Genomic DNA, 27,104 nt, shown 5'->3' on the forward strand with positions numbered 1-27,104 from the left:
CCAGGCACAGGCGCCCCGCGGGTGGGAGAGGCAGAATCTCAAAACACACTCATTTTCTCCTTATTATTGCTCTTTAAATTTTTTGTTTTCAATCGTGATCATGCCTTGAACATTAGCTCAATATTGGGAAAGGATGCATTCTTTATGTTGGAGATGGTGCCAGCTGTCAGTGGGATCCGTATCATTACCGAGGGGCAGCTCCCTGATGGGAAAACAAGGAGCTCCCGCTTCATCCCCATCCTCCTTTGCAATTCAGACCCACAGATCATCACAAAGGACATGTCCCTTTTCTGCTTTTTAGTGGGGGAATACCCTTGAATGACTAGGGCACAGGACCCCCAGTTTAAGGCGAGGGATAGATTTCTTGTCTCTTTTCTATTTCTGAGCATCTGAGAAGAGGATTTTGTCTGTTTTCTTCTTCTTCATCAGGAGCTCTTCGGAGCTAACTTCTTGCCCTCGCTGATGAAGATCAGAGTCATCTAAACACTCTATGTAAAATAGCTGGGGAAATACATGGTTTAATTGCCAAACGGATTAAGATAAGCAATGGCAACTCCTATATATTAGTCGTGGCACAAATTTAAAAAGCCAGTGAGTTGCCATTATTTTTCTGTAGAGGAGGTTTGCATTTGTCTGGAGACAAACTTAGAGGATATCAGGACACCCACAGTGCTTTTCTGGAAGTATTTTTATAGCTTCTTCTGCTATTCTTAGTGGGGGATACTTTGAATGCAGTTAGAGAATAAAGAATCACTGTCATTACTGTCATCCCATTTGCTAATTGATTTGCTCGAGCGGGCACCAGTAACGTCTCCATTGTGAGACTTGTTACTGTTTTTGGCATATTGAATACGCCACTTGTAGCTTGCCAGGCTCTGCTATGCAAGCAGATACTCTCAGTAGCTTGCCCGGCTCTCTGAGAGGGGTGAAGGAATCGAACCCGGGTCAACAGCGTGCAAGGCAAATGCCCTATCCACTGTACTTTCACTCCAGTCCAGAATAAAGAATAAGAACAATAAAATAAAAGATATTTGGAGACTAGCGAGATAGAATCATACAACTTGCTGGGCTCACGCTTTGCAGAAGGGCAACCTTGGATGATTTGCTGAATCCCATAAGGTCCTGAGGCGCCACCTGGAGTGATCCCAGGAGTAAGCCCTGAACAACAAAAACAAAAACAAAGGAGATATCTTGGCTCAAATCTTAGTACTGCCCCCTCCTCCCAGTTGATATCTTGAAAATGGAAGACTAAAATTAAATTAAAATTAAATCTCTTCTGAGATTTAACTTACTAATCAGTTATATTATAAAGTAACAGTGCATTGTTCACAGCACTGTTGTAAGGTGATTGAGAGAGAAAAAAAACTTTATTGTTTTCCTTAAACTGCAGAAAGAGAAATTTCTACTGAATCCAGAGTGAGCATCATTCTCCAGGCCTGCTATTACTATTTGTTATGTTCTAAAACGTCCAATTCTAGTGAAGTCATGAAAGTTTCTTAATATACAAGGGAAGTTACTTCCTAAATTCGGCCTCTCGAGCCATCCAGATCTAGCATGAGTGGGAGGCTTCCCTTAAAGAATGGAAATAAAAGTTTTTTTTTTTTTTTTTTTTTAAATTTTATTGAATCACCATGTGGAGGGTTACATAGTTCTCAGGATTATGTCGGTTATACAGTTCTCAAACACCCTTCACTTCACCAGTGCCCATCTTCCATCACCAACCCCCCCAGTATACCTGCCGCCCCCTCCCACCTCCCCAGTCCCAACCCTTGCACATGATGTTTCACTTCGTTTACGCCTTATTTCGATTACATTCCATGTTTCAACACACAACTCACTACCGTTGTTGGGGTTTCCCCCAAAAAAGAAAAGCAGTCCTATTGCCAAGGAGGCATTTGATAGTTCTCCATTGCTAAGAATATAGAGATATTAAGTCCCGCTGTTTGTTACATAGTTTTTCTTTTTCCCCCTTGCCCCGCGCCACCGAGTTCACGCCTGTTTTAGTAATCGCCACGCTGCCTGACAAGGGAAAAAAAAAACGAAAAGGATGGTTATTTCCCGTCATCAGCAGGCGTGGGGCTCTGGCTTAGTTGATAGACTTGTAGAGTATCTGCAAGCAGTCTCTGGAACCGAAGGTCTTGCGCTGGTATCGGCTCCGGCTCGAGATTCCACCAGCGTCCCGCTGTTCCTTGTACATAATTTTTCCCCTTATATCCCATTCCCACGCCACCAGGTCTGTTTGCTTAATGGACATCACACTGTAGTTGATGACACACCGCGTTTCTTCCCGAGAAAGAAGAAAATTTCTTGTCAGCCGGCGTGGGGATATAGCTTAGTTCAGTCTAGTGAGATGGCTACCACTTTGATTGCCTTCAATATTTCAGCAACAGACTTACTATTAGGATCTCCCACAAAAGTCCGCCCCATTAGAAAGGAACCATTACATATTGCTGATACTAAGATGACATTAGGTCGCACGGCCGCGGCAGCGGCCACGCGGTTTTGGGTTTCTGTATAAAGTCCAGGGAAAGTACAACCAGAAATAACATCACTACAAACTTTTACCCTTTTATGGTGCTCATAAGATGGAGAAACCTAGAGAGAGGCTCGGCGTCTCCGTTTTGCGCTCAGGAAAACCGCGGCCCCTGCGCTGTGCTCAGGAGGGAGGAGTTGAGAGAGAGACAGGTTAAAAGAATTGGGGGATGCCCGGGTCCCACAGCTTCAGCACGCCGTGGGGTCTCTGGTCCCATGCCGGAATTAGTTCAGTGGGCTGCTTGGGGTCCGAGGGCGCTCCCTCGGGCCCCTCCATCATGCTCCTTCCACAGCCGGGTCCAAAAGGAAGCACACGTGGGGGAGGTGGGTTTAAGTATCTAACTGCGGTGGGCGGGGGTCGCCGCCCCCGCCCCCTGGGGACTCCCGCAAGCGCGCTCACGTCCTGTTTTGGCTGGGTCGGCGTCTCCGTTTTGCGCTCAGGAAAACCGCGGCCCCTGCGCTGTGCTCAGGAGGGAGGAGTTGAGAGAGAGACAGGTTAAAAGAATTGGGGGATGCCCGGGTCCCACAGCTTCAGCACGCCGTGGGGTCTCTGGTCCCATGCCGGAATTAGTTCAGTGGGCTGCTTGGGGTCCGAGGGCGCTCCCTCGGGCCCCTCCATCATGCTCCTTCCACAGCCGGGTCCAAAAGGCTGTTTTTTTTTTTTTTCATGCAGAGAAAGCAACTCGTCAATTCTGAATGGCAGTTAAATGATCAAATTTTCTGCCTGCCTTGAAAGTGCAGTCTTCAAATTCTGTCTTCACCCCTCTGAAGTCAGAATACCTCACATCACGTGTGTAGATGATGTATTTAGTGATCACATTACATAATTTTCTAACCTCCATTCTCTAGGCCTTAGGCTTGGTTACTCTTTCATCTCTCCAGCTTCTCAAGGTATGGCTGCCCTCTGGCGTTCACTGCCAATCCACATACAATAATTTCCCCCCTTTCACTCTATGCCACTGCAGAGAATCTAAAGTACTAACCAGCTCATTTATTAGTGTACAAACTGTAACGTTCTCTACAGTCTTCTAGTGTGAGAGAAACATTGATTCTTATCTGAATTTTTCTGCCTACATTCCAGTCTCCTAAAATCTTACCAAAGATTTAAAACACCATTTTGCCTTGGCATTATCTTTTTCAAATCAAATCTAATTCAGATAAGGTGGAATTTATATTCTTTCTTATCTCTCTGCATTCATGGGTTTTCCCAACTTCTTTCTAAAAGGTGACAGGGAGAGCCATATATTTAATCAAGTGGCAATCTTAAAACAAACAGCACTGCGATGTTACTTTCAGGCATCTAACTCACACATAGGGAGGGCTCAGAAGATCTTCTATCTCCAAATACTATTGCTCCATCATCATTTTTATGCTGTACAGTTGACCAAACACTTCTCACCTGTATAGCTTGCGTGCACTGAAATTACAAAACATAAAATCAAACCATAATTTTTCAAATAGGCTTTCTCCTTTCATCGCTTTGATTGAAATTCTATCACTTTGCTCACAGATGTTCCCTACTGGTAGCATAATCCCCTTTATAAATGAATTTTCATTGATAAATAAAATTCAAGCTTTTTGCCAAGTTGATCCAGGACCCTTACAACCTGGAGTACCTTTTTGCCTTTCCGTTCTCATTGCCAGGATTGCTTCCTCACTGTAGGCAGCACCCCTAAATAAACCACATACATACTTTCCTCTGTATGTTTGTTCTTCAATTTTCAGCCTGAATGTATTATTCAGACTGGAAATTCTCTCCACCCAGCTCTAAAACTCCAGTTTGAGTAATACCTTCAGGCTGAAAAAATCCCAGATTCTTTACCAAAGCAGCAGATTTAACAATTTTCACTTGTGGATTCACACACACATTATTTGTTGACTCTTCACAGGACACATCTTTGTGTAAAAACTTGACACAAACACTCTACTTCCTGTGGGACTTTAAGTACCTCGAACTGTTTTTCATCTTATTAAATTCTGTAATTCCAACAGCAAAAATAGTGCTGGACATTTGATGTGTGCTTTAAAAAAATTGCATGATTAAAATCCAAATGTCAGCACAGTTTGAAATTATGCAAGATAGCACAGTGGGTAGGGTGTTTGCCTTGCATGAGGCCAACCCAGGTTCGATTCCTCCATCTCTCTTGCAGAGCACCTCAAGCTACCAAGAGTATCCTGCCCACACAGTAGAGCTTGACAAGCTACTCATGGTGTATTCGATATGCCAAAAACAGTAAATTAGTCTCACAATGGAGACATTACTGGTGCCACTCGAGCAAATTGATGAACAATGGGAGGACAGTGCTGCAGTGCTACAGTTTCACTTTACTTGAGGTCAATTAAAAATTCTATGTATTATATTTTCACATAAACTTGTATAAAATTAAATCCCCTTTCTAATATCATTATAGTTGATTTCTCTTTTGTTAGCAGGAATATAGATAATTTCTTTGGTGGTGTATGTTGAGGAGTGAAGTGGGTACACAACAAATGCCAGATAGAATGTTTTGGTTGATCTGCATACCTGGTTTCCTGTCAGAATACAGTATAAGTGTATATTATACCTATATATATAAATATATCGATACGCATATATAGGTATATACATATATACATACTACATAAGTATGTTGGTTAAAATGCAGGTTCTGAAGTTAGATATCTATATTCAAATATCAATTATATATTTTACTAGACTTTAGCAGTGTTATTTTTATACCTCTCAGACATTTGTTTTAATGTGTAAAATTTGAATAAACTATCAGTGTAGTAGAAATATTAACTGTGTTAATCCATAAAAATGTTAATGCTGAACCTAGCACATAATTGCTCAATGTTCCTGTGCTAAAAATTAATATCCATGCATCTCAAGCCACAATTATACTTATGCATAAAATACAGAAAGTAAAAACAATGAGTCAGTTTGTAAGCATCTTAATAATTTTGAGAGAATTCTACTACAAATTTCTTAATTTTGTGAGTGAAGCAATTTGGTTCATACTAAATGCTTCCTAAGCCAGGGTATTGTACTAAAGCTCAGTAAAATATAAGTTCTTCAGCTGGAATCTAATGCTGAAGAATCTAGAAAATGTATAATCTGGGTTTATATATTTGTTATTATTTTTGCCTATTGAATATTTTATTTTTTAATGCCTGAAAAGACCATTGGTATATATTCAGTGACTCAGTATGGCTTAATTTCCTTTCATGTCAAATGAAAGTCACTATAAAACTAGTGCCATATAGGAATGAATTAAGAACAAAATAAACTAATAAGTTTTTTTAAGAACAAAATAAACTAATAAGTGATAGTACTATGTATTCTGGCTATAAAGTCACACCCACAAGTTAAATTCAAGAGCATTGTTTGTTATTCTTAGGATAACAGTTTTTTGCTTGTTTGGGAGACTGAAACTAGTATATTGTTGATGATTTATTTGTACTGCAACTCCTTTAATTTTAAATCAATTGATGGCTTCCACGGTTTAGTGCCATTATTACAAAATGATGCAACAGTTATCACAGCAGTTGCTGCCAACATTCTTCTCTTATATCCCATGTTATAGTAATTTAAGGTAATAAAGATGATTTTAATAAATAAGTGGTTCATGTATATGACAAAAGAAAACAAAGAAGCCCATATCTCCTTCAGGGGACTGAAGAGATAGTACAGCAGTCAGGGCAATTGCCTTGCACATGTCTGACCTGGGTTCCATCCCTGGTACCCCATATTGTCCCCTGAGCCCTGCTAGGAGTAATCCCTGAGCACCACAGACCGAGACCCATCCCAAGGCTCCTTAAATTTAATGACTTTAGAATGTAATGGTGAATATGTTTTAACAGAAAGATCAATTAGTTCAGTCATTAGTTCCCACTCCCATCCAACAAGAGGCATATATCAATCAATTGCTTCATATATCCTGCTAGCTTGTGTTAACACCAAGTAGTATGATCAGAGTTAACAAATTATACTCAGAACATTCAGTTAGACTTTAATTTATAATAAACAACAAATAATTTTTATTATATTTCAAAATAGGACAATAAAAATTTGCAGTTTCAGGTAATTTCTGGAATATTTCTAGCACAAAAAAACATAGGGCAATAGAAGGACAGGAAAAGGACAAGTATGAAGGCTAGAGGAAGGAGTGACATTATGAAATTATGTTTTTAAAAAATGGGGACCTACCAGTTCTTTTCTGAAGACTAACGCAGAACAATCTCTGTATTTCCTACCTGATATAACCAGAAGTATTCTAATTACATACAATATTTAGATAGTGTTACTATGAATAAGACCCTTTGTGATATTAAATGTTTTTCCTCTTAAAGAGTGGTTCTCAAAGATTAATCGGTATGGCAGGAACATCAGCATAAATTGTAAACTTTTTAGAGATTAAAAAGTGAATAGAGGGGCTAGAGCGAAAGCACAGCGGGTAGGGCGTTTGCCTTGCACGTGGCTAACTGGGTTTGATTAGCAGCATCCCATATGGTCCCCTGAACACTGCAAGGGGTGGTTCCTGAGTGCAGAGCCAGGAGTAACCCCTATGCATCTCCGGGTGTGACCCAAAAAGCAAAAAAAAAAAGTGAATAGAATTACAAAAGATCTCCTAATCCTGAGGGAGTTCCCAGGAATCATGGTTTAAAACATGTTCCCGGAAATTTTTATTACTACTAAAGTTTGAGAACTGCTATTCTGTGAGCACCACAAAGAAGCAAGCATAATGGCTCTACTAAAAAAGTTTCAGAATTTTAAGGCTGCATTTGTTTTTTTCCTGTACCAATTTATGTAAGTTTAGAATAAGTCAGCAAGCCTACAACTGGTTTTTAATCTTAACTAGTGACCAACACAGTACTAATAGAACACCTGCCACAGAGAAGCTCTAAATCCTGAGAAAATTGTTTCTCCCTTTCTTTAATTCATGTTGGGGCGATGATTAATTGTTATCTCTTTATTGCCTAAAGAGAAATACTAAAGTCTTGATATCATGACCTGCAAGGTTGTCATATATATTAAGTGAATAGACTTCTGGGTTCAGTGTTTCCTTAATTGAGTCAATAATAGTTTTAAATATTCTTTATTTCTAAGTCCTCAAGTGTAGACAGATGGACATTTCATCACTGTCTATTTGCTTTTATTTTTATTATTTATAAATAATGTAATTTATAAATAATAAAAATTAAAATTATTATTAATAAAATTTATTAATAAAATAAATTTTATTAAAAATTTGCTTTTGCTACCAACTTAACCAAAACAACAAATAGTAGTGAGTGAATATTAACTCAAAAGAGATTCATTTTTATTGACTAACATAATATGGTGATGTTCCATACACATTGCCATTTTAACTCTGTGACCATCACAAGAGGCAATATTTTCTACCTTCAACATATAAATAAAAATGAAGATTCACAGTGCCCTTATAATTTACTAGACATAAGATAATTGGAGGGACCCTCTGTGCCTAAAGACTTTGATTCCAGAGACCTAACACATTCGGGCATCCAGCGCAGCTTCTAACAGCAATGCACTGGGACTGTGAACTGGGCTACAACTCCGTACTGCCCAGGGGTGGATCTTCCCTCCCCACCCTGTCTTCCTGCATGGAAAATGGCGTTGGCAGCAGCATCCACATGGCAGAAGCCATCTTTTAAGACTCCTAACCCAGAGGTAGACGATTTTTACACTTGGGGCTCCTAGGGACTCATGGGAAGTGGGTGTAACCGGCATGCCCTCGGCCCAGATAAATTCGGAGCTGCTGAGAGTGAAACGGACCCTCTGTGCCTAAAGACTTTGATTCCAGAGACTTCTTACAGCAATGTGCTGGGACTGTGAGCTGGGCTGTGCAATTTCTGGCACAATTTTTCCTGGACCTTATACAGAAATCCAAAACCACTATAATTGTCAGCAATGTGAAACGGTTCCTTTTTAACAGGTCTGACTTGGGGGGAATCTCCAAATAATAACAGTGAGTTTTTGTCAAAATATTGAAGGTTATTAAAGTAGCAGCCACTTCACTGGACTGTGAACTAAGCAACAGCCCCACGCCGGCCGAGAAGAGGAAATATCCCTCTTTCCTGGTTGTTTCCCATTTTCAGGGAGAAACGCGGTGTGGCATCCACCATACTATGAGGTGCGGGAAGGAGGATGAGGGAGGGGGGAAGGAAAAGGAAAAAGGAAAACAAAAGAGTTATGTACTTGGATCAGTGGAGCTACATATCTCTTTATTCTCAGCAATGGAAAACTAATTATCAAATGCTTCTTTGGTAGTAGGGCTGTCTTTCTTGGGGGGAAACTCCAACAACAATTGTGAGTTTTGTGTTGAAATATGGAACGTAATCAAGGTAAAGAGAAAATGATGTGAAATTCATCAGTTATACAGTTGGGAGTGGAGGGGCGGGGGTGGGGTGATATACTGGGGTTTTTGGTGGTGGAATATGGGCACTGGTGAAAATATGGTGTTTGAATATTGTATAACTGAAACATAAACCTGAGAACTTTGTAACTTTCCACATGGTGATTCAATAAAAATTTTTTTAAAAAAGATAATTGCAGAGCTTGAGTGATAGCACAGAGGGTAGGTCATTTGCCTTGCATGCGACTGACCCGGGTTTGATACCACCATCCCTCTCAGAGACCCCAGCAAGCTACTGAGAGTATCTCGCCCACATGGCAGAGCCTAGCAAGCTATTCGTGGCATATTTGATATGCCAAAAACAGTAACAACAAGTCTCACAATGGAGACGTTACTGGTGCCCACTCAAGCAAATTGATGAGCACTGGGATGATACAGTGGTGATAATTGGACAATTGGATAATTGTACAATTCAAAGACTGATCTGTCAGGCTACAAATTCTATTGCTCAACTTAAGAAAATAAAATGGAATTATTTTTTTGCGATTTTTATACATTTTATTTTCTTAAAGTAGTTTACAATAGTTCATTACAGATATTATTCAAACACCTACCCTACCAGCAAGTGTCTTCCCACCACAATAAGAGGGAAGTGTGTGAAGGTTGTTGTATTTAATTCTGGGACCATTTTTGCCCGTATATATGAGAATACAAGCAAGTATGTTAAGACCAAACAAATGTGTGCTATTTTAGGTACATCAGTGGGCTAGAGTATAAGAGGTTGTGCAGCCGTATTTGTGGCCAGTCATGCGCTCCAGGTAATACTGCATCATTCTCTTCTGGGAGCTTTATTTTACAGTCTTCGGATCTTGGTCATTAATGATATTACATGGCGTTGGGGGCAGTTTCTGGGTGTGACTACAAAGCTACTGGAAAATGGGGGACCTGGGTGTAGGAGACCCAGTCCCGATAGGAGCAGGCATAAAGATCTCAGCCACAGGTCCTGTGTACCTGGGTTCTTCTGTCGGTTTCTTCATGGGTGAGACTCATTCAAGCATGTGGAGAGTGGCCTTGAGCATAGCTGTGACTGGGCTCTAGAGATTTTCAACTGCTGGGTTTCTTCTTGGGGTGGGGAGGGAAACTCAACCCGCCCCCCTCAGAGTACAGCAGTGAAGACAGCCTGACACAGGGGCAAGAGATTCTGTCGGAATTATTTTTATATTAGCAAGCTGATTATATACTCTGGATCAGAAAAAAAGAGTATTTAATTATTTTTAAGCAGGCTGATTACATAATCAGGATCAGAAAAAAATAGCTGTGTTTATTGTGAAGGCATAAATGTCAAAATAGCTTGGTTCAGAGTTTTTCTATTGTTTCTAGATAATATACTAATAAGACCACAAAAAATCAAGTTGCTCTGTTTTTCCTTCATGCACTACATATATGGTGAGTAGATATATAACATATATAATACATATATAATACATATGTCCATATATCCCATATATATATACACATCTATATTGAGTTACATTTATAGAGTTTTATTTTTCCATTTCTTTGGACCACATGTGGCTGTGGTCAGGGATTGCTCCTGGGTATTAGGTCAGGAACCTTCCTGGTGGTGCTCATGGAAGCATATTAATTGTTAGGAGCAAACTTCATTCAACTGCATGCAAAGTAAGTGCCTTGCCACTGTACTGTCTAATAACGCCTATATATAGTTTTAGTTTATGTAGTATATATACATATGTGTGTAATTATTCTGATGTATCTGTGCTATACTGTGTAATATTACATTATCTATATAATCTAACTTCTTGATGGTGTTATAGATGTGAGACAAAAATAAAATAATTGCTATTAAATGAGAAATTCCTATTTAACCCCAAATCCTATACAATACATTAGCACTGTAGCACTGTCGTCCCATTGTTCATCAATTTGCTTGAGTGGTCACCAGTAACATCTCGATTGTGAGAGTATTTGTTACTACTTTTGGCATATCGAATATGCCACAGGTAGATTGCTAGGCTCTGCCATGTGGGTGGGATACTCTCAGTAGCTTGCCAAGCTCTCTGAGAGGGACAGAGGAATTGAAATCAGGTCAGCCACTTGCAAGGCAAATGCCCTACCCACTGTGCTATCCTCTGTGCTATCGCTCTGGTCCCTACAATATATTACTGTTTCATGTTTATATATCAACATATTTACAAAAGTGTTACTTATAACACTCATGGAAAACATTATTGAGTTCTCTTGGGAGGTTTTTTTAAAAAACATTCTAAGCAAACTTAAGTTTATTTAAAAAAATGAGAAATAAAGACAGTTATGTTTTTCCTGTACTGTCTCTATTACAGAGAGCCCATGAGCTGTGTAACATTATCTCTTGTTTTTCAATGTACATCTCAGTATCTATTTTTTTCAGTAGTGTCTCAAGTGCATAGGAAAGAACTAAAACATAACCTAGTGTCATGTTTCTATACACGGAACATAGTGTTCAGTGAATAAGTGGAGTCGATGAATCACTATTCAAAGAAATTTTCTTGATTAATAGATTCTGATAAATTTGTTAACTTCACTTTCTTAATAAGTTGCAAAAATACAGACCAGTATTAGAGATAATCTTTTAGAAAAAAAAACTTGCCATAAAACTATAATCACATAGTTCTTTTTCTGACTTACACATTTTAAATTTTTCTTTGAGAGGAGAGTGGAGGATATCTTCTCAGAACCACATGACACCTGGCAAAAGGGGCAGTCACATTTGATGAGCACAATGGCTTCTTTCATTGGTCCTATTAAAATGCTTTTCTTTTTTTTTTTTTTTTTTTGCTTTTTGGGTCACACCCAGCGATGCTCAGGGGTTACTCCTGGCTTTGCACTCAGGAATTACTCCTGGCGGTGCTTGGGGGACCATATGGGATGCCGGGGATCGAACCCGGGTCGGCCGCGTGCAAGGCAAACGCCCTACCCGCTGTGCTATCGCTCCGGCCCCTAAAATGCTTTTCTTATGTTTCTTGGTTGTCTTGGGGTTTTGTTTAGTTGTTGGTTGGTTATGTAGTTTGTTTGATATTTTGGATCCACATCCTGCTGTGTGGGCTGGAGCAATAGCATAGTGGGTAGGGCATTTGCCTTGCATGCGGCTGACCCAGGTTCTATTCCTTTGTTCCTCTTGGAGAACCCGACAAGCTACGGAGAGTATCCCACCCGCACAGCAGAGCCTGACAAGCTACCCGTGGCGTATTTGATATGCCGAAAACAGTAACAATAAGTCTCACAATGGAGATGCTACTAGTGCCCGCTCGAGCAAAACGATGAACAAGGGGACAGGACGACAATGCTACAGTGCTATCCTGCTGTGTGTGTGGCTATTTCTAACTCTCGGTTCAGGGATCATGCCTGGTGGAGCTAAAGGGATCATATGGGGTGCCAGGGACTGAATCCAGATGTGCTGCATGCAAGTTTTCTTCTTGCTGCACTATCTCTCTAAGCCGGAATTTCTTATATTTATTTTTGTAAAAGCTACTTTACATTTCATTCTCTACCTTATTCAAAGAAAGTACAATCTTGGAAAGGCATTAAAGTTGGTGGACATCTTTTTTTCCAGGAAAATCCAACAGAGTTTTACATATTTTCTGGGCTTATAAACAGGAATAGGCAAAGTTTAGAGAAAAATGAGTCCAATAAAATATGATCTATGTTCTTTCTGAAACTATAGACAGTTTGTTCTTGTAATTTGTTAATGGTTGGTGAACTCCTCAAATCCAGAGTTCCATTCTGCTGTACTTAAGTTCTCAAATGTTCATATTCCAGAGAGATATCATGGACTTCTTATAATAGCATATTATTCAGTTCATGTATTTTTTAAACAAGAAAATAATATTACAAAATAATAGGGATATAAATACAAACATAAAAGTTAAATGAGGCCTGAATTCCATTATATTTAATCATTTTAGATTTATACTTCTAAGCTTTCTTTCCTTAAAAATGTTAATGAAAAATATTATTTTATTAGAAAATGGAATACAAAGGCAGTTTTCTTTTCCCAAAGAAGGATTTTATGAATTATGACATAATGTTGCTTACTCAGGTTACTGAATCTCTCTCCAAACAGAAACCTATATATGAATTGCGTTATTATAAATAGATAATTAAATAAAATTTTATCTCTAAATTATCAAGCAAGTAAGAAAAACGTTTGAAATCCTTTATGTTATGGTAATATATATTCCTTTGTCTGGGGCACTTATCTTTTCAAGCAGCTCATGATCATTTAGAAAATGATGAAGAATAATTGGTAAAACCTCATTTAGTTGCCCTAATTATGTTTTTTTATTACAACAGAAAACATACGGTAATCTTAAATAATGTATAGATTGCTTTTATCAACCTGCTTTATTTTCAAAAGTTTTTTGTACGTGAATTTATTTTTGAAACAGCGTGCATATTCTGAAAGGGGAAAAGAAAGAGAATGGGGAGGGAGGAGCAAACTGAAGATATTTTATCCTTTCGATTACATCATGGCAACTGTCTATATTATTGCTTTGAAAATAGTGACATCTAGTGGATATAAGCGATTAGTACCTGAGTTCTTTTTAGACAAAATTCCCTGCAATTACAATAAAACAGAGTCTAATTACAAAGGCATAGAAACTCAAGAGGATTTGATAACAGTTGAAATTTGTTGATCTACTGTCATATATTTATTCTCCACTAAAATTTAGATAAAAGTGACTTTAATAATAAGAAGATTTTGAGCATTGCAGGATATATCAGTTTTAGCTTTTGGGAAGGTTAAACCAAGGGTACAGGTTCTGAAGCTGTTTACAAAAATGTGCACCCTGCTTATTCTAAGGGAACAGATCACTTTCAATGTTTTTGGCCCAATATCTAGTATCTACCAATCACAATTATAAGTATTTATTTTACATTTGATTCCCAGAACATTTGTCTCATTCTGATTACCAGATTATGACTCTTGGTTATGAGAATACAATTTTTCAAATCAATGGAAAAACATTTAAATTAATAGTTACTACTTAGTTCTCCTTATATCTTCATCAAATATACCCTATGGAATAATAGCTTTTTTTTAACCACTTTGCAAATTAGAAAGGAGTTTCTCCACCACAACACCCAAAAGGAGAGAGAGAGAGCCCTGCCACAGAGGCGGGGTGGGGTGGGGGGGATAGGATTGGGGGCTGGGAGGGATACTGGGTGCATTGGTGGTGGAGAATGGACACTGGTGGAGGAATGGGCTCTCGAACATTGAGTGAAGGCAAAACAAGCATGAAAATGTGTGAATCTGTAACTGTACCCTCACTGTGACTCACTAATTCAAAAAGAAAGAAAGAAAGAAAGAAAGAAAGAAAGAAAGAAAGAAAGAAAGAAAGAAAGGAAGGAAGGAAGGAAGGAAGGAAGGAAGGAAGGAAGGAAGGAAGGAAGGAAGGAAGGAAGGAAGGAAGGAAGGAAGGAAGGAAGGGAAGGAAGGAAGGAAGGAAGGAAGGAAGGAAGGAAGGAAGGAAGGAAGGAAGGAAGGAAGGAAGGAAGGAAGGAAGGAAGGGAAGGAAGGAAGGAAGGAAGGAAGGAAGGAAGGAAGGAAAGAAAGAAAGAAAGAAAGAAAGAAAGAAAGAAAGAAAGAAAGAAAGAAAGAAAGAAAGAAAGAAAGAAAGAAAGAAAGAAAGAAAGAAAGGAGTTTCTCCATATACTAGTACCGGATTTTCAGTACATGCTAATTGTATTCCCAATATATAGTTAAATACAGCTAAATCTTAAAATATTTATGAAACTAATGACATATCCTCAAAAAGAAAGTCAATAAATCTAGTAGACAAAACATTAGCTGCCCCTGTTGATTCTAAGACAAAAAAACATAAGGAACAAAGTTCTGCATACTACAATTTTTTCTAAATTTTTAAAAAGCTTACATCTTGATACACACGTTCCATAATTTCTGCATCATATTTAATGGGGTTCAAATATGGTGTGAACCATGGGAACACCTGTAAGGGCGACTGGAGGTGACCCTAAAAGCCTCCATTGCTCTTGGAGAGCCTGGCAAGCTACTGAGAGTACCCCGCCCACACAACAGAGCCAGGTAAGCTACCCGTGGCGTGTTCGATATGCCAAAAACAGTAACAACAATGAGACTCATTCACCTGACACCAAAAGAGCCCACAATACAGCAGTGTTAAGAAGGATGAGCAAGGAGAGGCTGACAAAATATCAGGAACAAACTAAACTGCCAAAATGAGAAAGACTAAAATGACTGTCTAATTTCAATGCACATATGCATCGGAAGCAACATCGAGGACCTGATAATGCAAGTACAGAAGATCAAGTATGACATCATTGACCTGACCAAGATGAGAAAGCATCGATCACATCATGCCATTTTTGACACTGGAGAAGAACTATTCCTTGGAACACATGACAACAGGGGCGTTCCTGGTGTCAGTATCCTTGTCAACACGAACTTGGTCATGAGAATTGATTCATTCGAGTGCCTAACAACCCAAATCAGATGATTATGCTTGAATAGATGTGGCTCACTGCCAGCAGTTTCTATCTTCGTCGTCTACGCACCAACACCCAACTACAATGAAGAAGACATTGAAAAGTTCTACATGGAGCTGGAGAAGTTCTATAAAGAAGACCACACCTTCTACAAGATCATTATCGGTGATTTTAATGCCAAGAGAGAACCAAGAAGGTCTCCTGAAGAACTCCACATTGGGTCCCATGGCCTAGAATGGAACGAACAGGGTGAGAGACTGAGTTCATCATGTCGACCAAGACCATCCACAGTAAATCACAGTTCCAGAAGGCCGAATCTGAACGCTGGACATGGGAGTCTCCCGGTGGACAATTTCACAATGAAATTGACCACATCATATTCAATCGAAGGTTTTGCCTGACTGATGTCACTATTGTTCCAAAATTCCAAACGGGATTGGAACACCATCTCCTTCATGAAAAATTCTACTTCACAGAGCAGGGAGAAAGGACTGCAAAGTTTAAATTTGAGAAGAGAACTCCCAGAATGACCACCAACTGGGACCACTTTGGCACTATTGCAGCAATGTGGGAAGATGCCGTCATTGATAATTTCGATGACAAATATAATCAACTGGTTCAGCACTTCCATGACTGAGCAAGGAATGCCAAGAGTAGGAAATCCACAAAGAGACCCTTGTCTTTGGAAACTCTCCAGCTCATTCGCCAATGTGGTTTGGCGTGAGCCTCAGGAAATCACAATCTAACATCTGAGATCACAAAGCTGTGCAGAGAAGCAATAAAGGAAAACCTCAAAGAGAGAAGAGCAGCAGTGTTGGCCGATGCAGCAGAAGCCGGGAAAAGTATTTGCAACGCTTGCTTGTCCTTCACCAACTACAAGACCAAGATGACTGCCCTCCGACATCTTGATGAATCTATCACATCTTCCAGAAGGGCAATGGAGAGAATTATTCATGACTTCTACTTGTATCTCAACAGTCACATCCTCCTGCCCACATATCAAATTTTGAAGGATGGATATGTCGTTCTCAAGGTCCTCCCTTCTGAAATTCGACTCGACATTTCATCAGTAAAGATGCATACAATGCCCACCCCAGACCAGGTCAGACCCAAACACCTGAAGAATCTGCCTCCAGTACTCATCAATACACTGGCTCTGCTCTTCACATGCTACCTGTCCATATGCAAGGTTCCATCCCAATGGAAACCAGCAGGACCATTCTGTTGTACAAGAAGGGAGACATCCACGACAACTATTGCCCAATCTGCATGTTGTCCGTTGTCTACAAGTTGTTCACTAGAGTCATCCTGAATAGAACAGGCATAACACTAGATGAAGGACAACCATGCGAGCAAGCCAGGTTCCAAAAAGGATTCAGCACAATAGACCATATCCACACAGTGACCAAACTCATTAAAGTTTTGTGAGAGTTCAAGACGCCGCTCTGTCTGATTGATCAATCTTCTCATTGATTTAAAGAAGGACTTTGATTCTGTTGAGACTGAAGCAGTCATTAAAGCCCTAGCCAAACAGGGCGTTCAAACTCAGTACATCAAGATCCTCCACGAGCTGTATTATATTCACCACCAGGATCTCACCACTCTACAATGAAGTGATCAGGAACGTAAAGAGGGTGTTTGGCAGGATGACACAATTTCACCAATACTCTTCAGTGCCACCTTCAAGAACATCATGCAACAACTGGAATGGGAAAGAATGGGAGTGAAGATAGACAGTCAGCCATTATACCACCTCCCCTTTGCTGATGACATCACTCTAAGAGCACCAAACTTTGGCCAAATGGCACAAATGCTGGCTGACTTCAACCGGGAACATGGAAAGATTTGGACTGCAGCTGAATCTCACCCAAACGATGGTCAAGAAAAACAAACCAATCCTTGACGTTCCATTTGCTCTCAACAGAATGAAAATCTTTAAGCTATGTGTACCTGGGTCGAGAACTCAACACGACAAATGACTTGGCACCAGAACTGCTCAGGAGGAAGAGAGCAGCGTGGAACTCCTTCAAGAGCATCAAAGAAGTGGTTAAGTGGATGAAGAATCACTGGCTCCGGGCATATCTTTTTGACTCCACTATTTTCCCTGCACTAACATACGTTTCAGAGACCTGCGCCCTATGAAAACAGGATGAGAACACTATTCGGGTATCCCAAAGAGGAATCAAAAGAGCTATGCTTGGAGTGTCACGGTTCACTCAAGTGAGAGAAGGAATCTGGAGTTCTGATTTCCATCGAGGATCAAGGATCAGGGATGCTGAATCGTTTGCCAAGGCTTCGAACATCAGATGTGTTGGACACGTAATGCGATTTAAAGATGACTGCTGGACTAGAGCTGTTACCTACTGGATTCCATGGGACATCACCTATAAGATGATCAGATTTCTTCGTCAAAACCCTGAATGAATAGTTTGAGGCTCTTTGTGTTCCTGGAGCGAGAAGATACCATTGGGCTACACTAGCACATTACAGGGACAAATGGAGACATTATTGGTGCCTGCTCAAGCACTTGAGCAAATTGAAGATCAACGGACTGATTAGTGATACAAGTGATACGTCTTGAGAGTTAAAACAATGAAGATCGGGTCTGTAGCGATAGCATAGCAGGTAGTGCATTTGCCTTGCACGTGGCCAAGCTGGGTTCAATTCCTCGTATCCCTTCTGGTTCCCTGTGCACCACCAGGAATAATTCCTGAGTGCAGAGCCAGGAGTAACCCCTGAGCAACATTGGGTGTGACCCCAAAAGAAAAAAAAATAACAACAATGAAGATGACATTTGTCAGGCTTTTTTTAGAAATATGATTAGGATTAAAATGATCTCCAGTTATTTAAGAACATTTCTTTTAAAAGGTTCAGTCAAACCTTAATGAATCCTTATAATCCACTGAGACAACAATTATGTTCCTCTTTATCTGAAGACTGACTCTTGTTTCAGGAAACAATATGAGAAGCTTGCACTCTCATGAAGGGTTATTAAGAGCTTTTTTGTCCTGAGGGCCAGAGTGATAATACAGTGGCTAGGGCATTTGCCAACTTGGCTTTGATACCTGTTACCTCGTATGGTCCCCTGAGTGGGCTAGGAATGACTTCTTAGCTCAGAGCCAGGAGTAAACTGAATATCACAAGATATGGCCCCAAACCAAACCAAATCAAAAATAAACTTTACTTCTTTTTCACACATGTTGGACCTTTCATGGATCATTAAACTCTCCTTCAAGATTCATGAAGAAGTTAGAATAAGATAAATTTGGCATGAGAAAAAAATGTCACACTAATTTATATGAAGACTAATAAGTCTTTCCTCACCAACCATACAGGAATTTTCTTATTTTAATGTCTCCTCATGATTCATAGCTAAAATCTTGTAATTGATACATATCAGATATTGTCATTGTAATTCACAAGTGGTTTACTTTGTGCAAAATGCCTTATGTTAGTTACTGTATTGCAAAGTTTTTATATCATATTGGATAGAAGCAGGATATATCATAAAAAATGCTTCTTTAACATTAGGATTATTTAGTAATGATTATTTTTAAGAAACATTAAACATATAAAAAGCACTGAACACATGGTGGAAGCTATTGTTTTATAGAAGAATTCTATATTTATAAGTGAAATCTCAGTGTTACAGGCATCCTGTCTCATGAACGGTAAAGAAGAAAAACCAAATTTTTTCCCACACTTTTACTGGTAAAATCTTTTAACTGCCCTTCCATAAGCATTGTACTGTCTTAGCACTGTCATCCCATTGTTCATCGACCTTCTCTAACGGCCACCAGTAACATCTCCATTGTGAGACTTGTTACTGTTTTTGGCATATCAAATATGCCACAGATAGCTTGCCAGGCGCTGCCATGTGGGTGGGACACTCTCAGTAGCTTGCCAGGCTCTTCGAGAGGGATGGAGGAATTGAACCTGGATTGGCCGGACACAAAGCAAATGCCCTACTGACTGTGCTATTGCTCCAGTCCAGGTCTTCCATAATATCTTTTTATCTTATGTTTTATCTTATGTTTTTTATCTTATGTTTATCTCTAAGTATGGTATTTAAGGCAATGATTAAAACCATTTCTGGGAGTTATTCAGCTTTGTTTTTTTTTAATTTTTCATACATAATAAGTTATATATGTTTCTATTTTTTGCTCATAACCACCAATAGGGGAAACCTTATTCCCAGTCCTGTGTTGACCATATCTTTGTATTCTGTTACCCTTATATGTTTTTGTAGTATATCACCTTGTCATCTGTAACTCTGTCCGCTGCTCTACTCTTCTCCCCAGTCTCAAGTACAGACCATATCCCAGCCAGGCCATGAGCCCTGTATAAACTTGAAACTTGGGCTGGATGCTCAGCCTTTGGAGACAACTCTCCAGTATCAGCATCAGTGCTAAATAAAGTTGGCTTTCCCCTGTTCCTCCAAGGTTTTCCTGATTCTTTGTCTCTTTCCCTTGCTGGGCAACAGAAGAACTCAATCACTATTTGTCAATGACATGAAACTATACATAGAAATCTCTACAGACGCTACATAAACAAACGAACAAGCAAGCAAAAGAAAAAAACCTAGAAACAACAACACATTGTGGCAAGGTGAAAAATTAATGTGCAGAAATTAAGGAGATTTCTATAAGCAATCAAGAAATAGAAGGGAGAACAAGAACAATAAAAGAACCCCCATTCACAATTGCACCTTAAGAAAAATTAAGTACTTAAGAATCAAATTCACTGTATAGCTGTCATCTCATTGCTCATCGATTTGCTTGAGCGGGCACCAGTAATGTCTCCATTGTGAAACTTGTTGTTACTGTTTTTGGCATATCGAATATGCCACGGGTAGCTTGCCAGGCTCTGCTGTGAGGACAGGATACTCTTAGTAGCTTGCCTGGCTCTCTGAGAGGGGCAGAGGAATCTAACATGGGTCGGCCACATGCAAGCCAAACACCTTACCCGCTGTGCTATTGCTCTAGCCCCCTAGTCCTCTACTTTCAATGAAATACTACTATACAATTTTATCATGAGTGTCATTTTAAGTTTAAAAAAATCTTTGCCTATGTTTTCCTCAATGTGTTTCATGGATTCTGAGATTAAAAGAGTATCTACCAAATATAGTAAGGGAAACTTAGGCAGAATGCTCAGTATAAAGATACAGAGTTGTCTTCAGTGATTTAACTTCAATGCTTTATTTTGGTGATATTTGACCAAGATAATAGAAACAGAAATTAACAAATACAACTATATCAGATTAAAATGTTTTTATAGGGCAAAAGAAACTAAGACTAAAATAAAAAGAGTCTAATGATTGGGAGAAAATATTTGTATACAATGCATCTGAAAAAGGAGAAACATCTAAGACATAAAAAGTATTTACGAAACTCAAGAACAAAATAAAAACCAAATAATAATCCTATCAAAAAATGGGAAGAGGAGATAAATATGCTTTCCTGAAAGCATATGCCAAGAGATATATGAAATCCTCAATTATCAGTAAAATGCAAATCAAAACAATGATGAGTTATCGCCTTCAAAGGTGTTAAAATTGCATATATTGAAACAAGACTGGATACAGTGTTAGCATGACTTTTGTGTGGAAGATTGTTCACTGTTTGTAGAAATGTCACCTTTTTCAGCCTCTATAGAAAACACTGTAGATATTCTCAAAATAGTAAGAGTAGGAGCCAGAGATTACAGTGAGTAAGGTACTTCCCTGGTACCATCAGACCATGGTTTGATTCCTGGTATTCATATGATACCATTATATGATACGAGTGATTCGTGAGCATAAAGCCAGGAGTAAGCCCTGAGCATCACAGGATGTGATCTGATAAAAGTGTTTTTTTCAGAAAATAATGTAACTTTCACATGATCCAGGAATTCCACTGGATTTAGCATATGAATACACCATGGGAAGCTTGCAAGGCTGTCCCATGTGGGCAGGAAACTCTCAGAAGCTTGCCAGTTTCTCCCAGATGGAGAAGTAGGCTACAAGATATCTCGCGGCCGCAAAGCAGCCACGTGGTTCTGGGAGCTTGCTTTTAAGACTCTGGGTGTTGGCCATTGATGGAATTATACACACCTGGGTTCCTCTGACAGTACCTTCACGTGTGAGGATGGCCGAACATGTGGAGAGGGGCCTTGAGCGTGGCTGTAGGTAGGTTCTGGTGGTCTTAGGCTGCCGGGAGCTCTGCTCGGGGTGGGGAGGGAAGCTGGAGCCCATCTCCTCCGTGGGGCCCCGGGGAAGACAGCCAGGCGTGCAGACAAGAGACTCTCTGTTTCAATACTATTGAAATATTAATAGTATTATAACTATGTTGTTTAAATTATACTAAACTATTTTAAAATATTAAATTTTCCATGATTTTTGAAGGGATAAGTTTATTTCAATTTGCCCTTAGATCTGTGGAAAATAATACATTGAAATTAATTATAAAGAGGTACAAGAATGTACTTTTGTTCATTTGAAGGTCACAATTAAATGCCAGGATTAATTTACTAAAGCATAAGGATTTTAAGTGTGTCAGAACTCCAATATTTTCCTTAATACTTGGTGAATTTTGTGTGATCAGAAATTTTTATTCGACTGTTAGTCCTTTAATAGTAGTACTATGCAGTAATACATATAGAACCCCCAAGGAGCAGAGGAAATGTCCAAAACACTTTAGTTATGGCTATATGCCTGGTCAATATAATCCATAAATTCCTGTCACCTAGGGCTGGAAAAATATAGCATAAGAGTTAAGGCCCTTGTATTGTTCACAGATGCCCCTATTCAGTGTGATGACCTGAGCACTGCCAGGAGTAATCCCTGAGCATAGAGCCAGAATAAACCCTGAGCACTGCTGGGTGTGTTCCAAAAATTAACCAAAACAAGAAAAAAATCCAGATTGCTGTCAGTAAATGCTATCTTTTATTTCATTCTACTCAGTGAAAACTCCCTTTCTCGTCTCACCTATCCAATACTGGACATTGCCTCAGACATAAAATCATAGTGAATAAAGAGGTAATCTAACTTGCTTCCTTTTTAAATCTCTGTTTGTAAAATATATCTGTTTTACATTGAATATTGCTCAAAGCCAAAAATTTTCTTCATTTAATTGGTCTAGGTTATAGTTGTTTAGATAAGTAGTTAAGTCTACATTGATATTCTCTGAAAAGACATCTTGTTTTCTAATATTCTGTGACTTTTCTATTCATTTTACATATGTAGACAGAATTATTGGTCCAAAGTACAAATATAATCATACTATTGCCATCATAAAAGTTATTACATGGTTCCTTAAGATCTTTGAAATAAAAGTTGTACTCTGAATGTATTTTTAAAGTCCCTACATGATTTGATCTCTGTCTATCTGCCTACTATGTTAATTTTTAACACTTTTCATCTCACAAATTTATTTTCTAAGTGCATTAAAACTTATTCCTCTCCTTTCCTGGCTTTTGCCATACTGTCACTACTTTTGGAAAACTAATTTTCCTTCATGTTCTGTTGGGGTCTCAGCAGCTAGCCTGAGACTTTGACGAAATCCTCTACCCCTAGAAGCAAGAGCTTACAAGAGTTTACAAAGAGCCAGAGGCTCGCTCCAGCACTCCCCACACGTAGACATTCTGGTTGAGGATGAGAGATGTGACTGTGACTGCCTAACCATACTGATAACCCCGGCCCTAAGCAGAATATGTAAATCATTAGCTGACATTTGCTTATAGCCTGATGGGATGAAAGTGCCATACATGAGAATCCCACACTGAATGTATGTATAAAAGTCCCTGTATAAGGACCAATAAACGAAGAACTGCTTGACCACCAGACTCCCCCGCTCTGCTCTGCAATGTTCTTTCTTGGTTTCTTTCTGCGGGCAGCGCAGCAGGAATCTCACGGTGAGAACAGGGCCAAGGCAGAGGCTTCTTCCCTACCCACTCCTTCCCCTTAAGGAGTTAAGTCCAGCAACTCCGGGGGATCATACTCCAGGGGTAGACTGGCAAGGACCCTGACAATGTTCTAGTTAACTCTTATTCATCACTCAAAATAGCAGCTTTTGCTAGGACTCCTTTGCCTACCTGAGGAATACAGTTGACACCTAGCTATAATACATTCTAAACTCTTTAAAATTCTGCTTATGTAGCATTTATCCCATATTTTAACTTTGTTTAGTCATTAATTTTGTCAGTCATGTATCATCACCATTCTATTAAAATAAATAAATGCAATTTCACATCTCTCTAATTTATTCCATTATTTCTAGAGCTTATTATAATACCCAGCACAAAACAGCATTCAGCAAGTACATCTTAAATAAGTGATTATCTAATTTGTTTCCTATTGTGTGCCTTTCAGGGCAAATGCCTGTATTATTTATCTGAGATGAAAATAACTAAGAAAATTATTTATAAAATAGCTATCAATATTTACTATTCTCTTGGTGTTTTACAAGAACTATGGATAAAGGTTCCTTACTAAATAAAAACTTCTAAAGGAGAAAAACAATTTTTAAAGCACTTTGAAAGAAATATAAAAAGACAGCAAAGTTATTTCAGTTAATTTGCTTTGTCCTTGGACTGGAGCAATAGCACAGCAGGTACGGCGTTTGCCATGCACGCAGCCGACCCGGGTTCAATTCCTCCATCCCTCTTGGAGATCCTGGCAAGCTACCGAGACTATCCTGCCCACACAGCAGAGCCTGGCAAGCTACCCGTGGTATATGTGATATGCCAAATAGAGTAACAACAAGTCTCACAATGGAGATGTTACTGGTGCCCTCTCGAGGAAATGGATGAACAACGGGGCGACAGTGCTAGAGTGCTGCAGTTGCTTTGTCTATGTTCTGAATTCCAATATTAGATTTTTAAATAACTAATTTACATTTTCTGAAAATCTGAAATTTTTAAATTTTTCTTTGAAACAATAATCATCAAGGTTGTGAAACTTTTATTCATACATAATAGCCAATTTTAAGGACTAGGAGGCCAAATGTACTAGATTTCTTTATTTTTTTCCCCACTAAAGGCATAGAACTCACAAACTAATTTGACAGCTTAATGGTAAAAAGACTCTTTATCCGGGGCTGGAGTGATAGCACAGCGGGTAGGGCGTTTGCCTTGCACGCGGCCGACCCGGGTTCGAATCCCAGCATCCCATATGGTCCCCTGAGCACCGCCAGGGGTGATTCCTGAGTTCATGAGCCAGGAGTGACCCCTGTGCATCGCCGGGTGTGACCCAAAAAGCAAAAAAAAAAAAACAAAAAAAAGACTCTTTATCCTCTAAGCTCCCTCCACTACCAAATGCAGTCCAGAAAGCAAATTTAAGAAATTTTCAGAAATAAAACTGAGAATATGTTCAAAAATATAAAATACAAAAATAAGAAAAGAAAGGAAGGAAAAAAGAAAAAGAAAGAGAGAAAGAAAGAAAGAAAGAAAGAAAGAAAGAAAGAAAGAAAGAAAGAAAGAAAGAAAGAAAGAAAGAAAGGAAGGAAGGAAGGAAGGAAGGAAGGAAGGAAGGAAGGAAGGAAGGAAGGAAGGAAGGAAGGAAGGAAGGAAGGAAGGAAGGAAGGAAGGAAGGAAGGAAGGAAGGAAGAAGGAAGAAAGAAGGAAAGAAGGAAAGAAAACCAAATTCAGTAGCTCCATGAGAATGACACAACTAAACAGGGACAAGAGGAAAATAGTATGAGATTAGAAAGAATGGCCCTAGAGGAAAAATCTTGAAGTATGGGCCCAGGATATGCACAGGGAATACACAAAAGATATTTCTTTCAAACATCCTGCTGTTACCCAACCCCTTTATTTTCCTATCTTCATGACTTAAGCCCAAAGCAGAATGATCACCTATCTAAACTTAAAATGAGGTTTTTCGCTGCCGCCAAGATGTGATCCCGGGGGCTGCATGTGTGTGCAGCCTCTCCGCAGCTGTACGAGCGTGACTCCAGACGCCAGCTAAATTTTTCGGCATGGGCAGCTCCTTGCAGAATGTCTCCAGACTGAGAAATAAGCCGTGGTCCCATGCCTGCCCAGGAGGGGAAAGGTATTTCTCTCTCTCTCTCTCTCTCTCTCTCTCTCTCTCTCTCTCTCTCTCTCTCTCTCTCTCTCTCTCTCTCTCCTCTCTCTCTCTCTCTCCTCTGTCTCTCTCTCTCCTCTGTCTCTCTCTCTCTCTCTCGCTCTCTCGCTCTCTCTCTCTCTCTCTCTCTCGCACGGGCGCGCACGCCTCTTCCTTGCCTGGGGTGAAGGGCGTGGTGACTGCCATATTATGATGATCATAGATGGGGTTTACAAGCTTGCAATGATGCAATATCTGGAAGAAATCTCCCTGGACTTGGTTGCTAAAGTCCAGAAATCCAAAACCACGCGGCCGCTATACCTCTTCACAACAGGTCTGACTCTAGTGGGGTACTCCTAACAATAACAGTGAGGTTTGTGTTGAAATATTGAATGTAACAAAGTAAATAGAAAGTAAAGTGAAATTTATCAGTTACAAGGCAGGGGGGGATGCGGTGAGGCGGGATGGGAGGTGTACTGTGGTTTTTATTTTTATTATTTTTTTGGTGAAGGGATGGTTGTTTCAGCATTGTATAACTGAGACTTAAGCCTGAAAGCATTGTAATTTTCCACATGGTGATTCAATAAAATAAAATTCTTTAAAAAAAATGAGGTTTTTAACATTTTTTGTGCTTCCATCTTAAGGACATGTCATTCTCCAGCTTCCCTATATGTCCCTTTCTTTTCTTAAATAGGTTCCTACTGAATTTGACCTCTGTTCCTCTGCTTTCCAACTTGACTGCCTGAGGACAAGAACTAGAACTAGACTAGAACTAGAAGAGACAAGGCTGTAACTAGAAGAGAATGAATGAAAAGTTGGTGACTGGGGTCCAACTTACAGATAAAAAAAATTTCTAAAAATGAAAGAAATTAGGACAGTAATGAAATTTGGGAAGTACAATAGTTAAATAACAGTTCAGTATACATATTTTTAAATCTGCTCTTTCCTTTGGCTAAAACTCAACCACACTGACACACACAAATATGAAGCTTCAGACCTGCTAGCTCCTACACCCCAAAGCTGCAGCCATGACTCAACTCAGGTCAGATTCCATCATCTCAGGACTGATACTCACAAAAAATTAAATCTGCTGGAAAAACTCAGGTACACGGGTCCCTGTGGTTGAAAACTCCAGCACTTCTTTGAGTCCGGATGAGCTATCTCCTCCCACTTTGCTATATTCTGACGCCATGGAAACTGTGCCCATGAACCATCTTTCTCCACCAGTTAAGTTCATCTACTGGCCTTACTTTAGAGACTCATAAATAAATCTTGAAAGAGATCAAACAGCCATAAAAATTTCTCAGGCACACCCCAGTTAAAAATTTTAACTCCATCCAGCTCTACCACCCAGCTAAAAATTCTGGGTTTTCTGGAGTGTGCAGATGTCTTCATGTCTGTGTGATATGTCCAATTTTTACAACATCAAGAATCTAGTAATAGCATACCAGATTGGATGGGATGTAACATGGGAGCAAATTAATCTTGATTATCAAAAACATGAACACAGAAGGTTTAACTTGCAACAATATCTAGCGATCCCTCAAAAATGACATTATGTCCCTAAAATGTGATAAAACAATTTTCATTAATTTCCTTCTAAGGAAAGTTTTTTGATCATTCTGTTAGTCATTTATTAGTAACAAGAAAAA

The sequence above is a fragment of the Sorex araneus genome, chromosome X (genome assembly GCF_027595985.1).
Source record: "Sorex araneus isolate mSorAra2 chromosome X, mSorAra2.pri, whole genome shotgun sequence".
NCBI classification, from domain to species: Eukaryota; Metazoa; Chordata; class Mammalia; order Eulipotyphla; family Soricidae; genus Sorex; species Sorex araneus.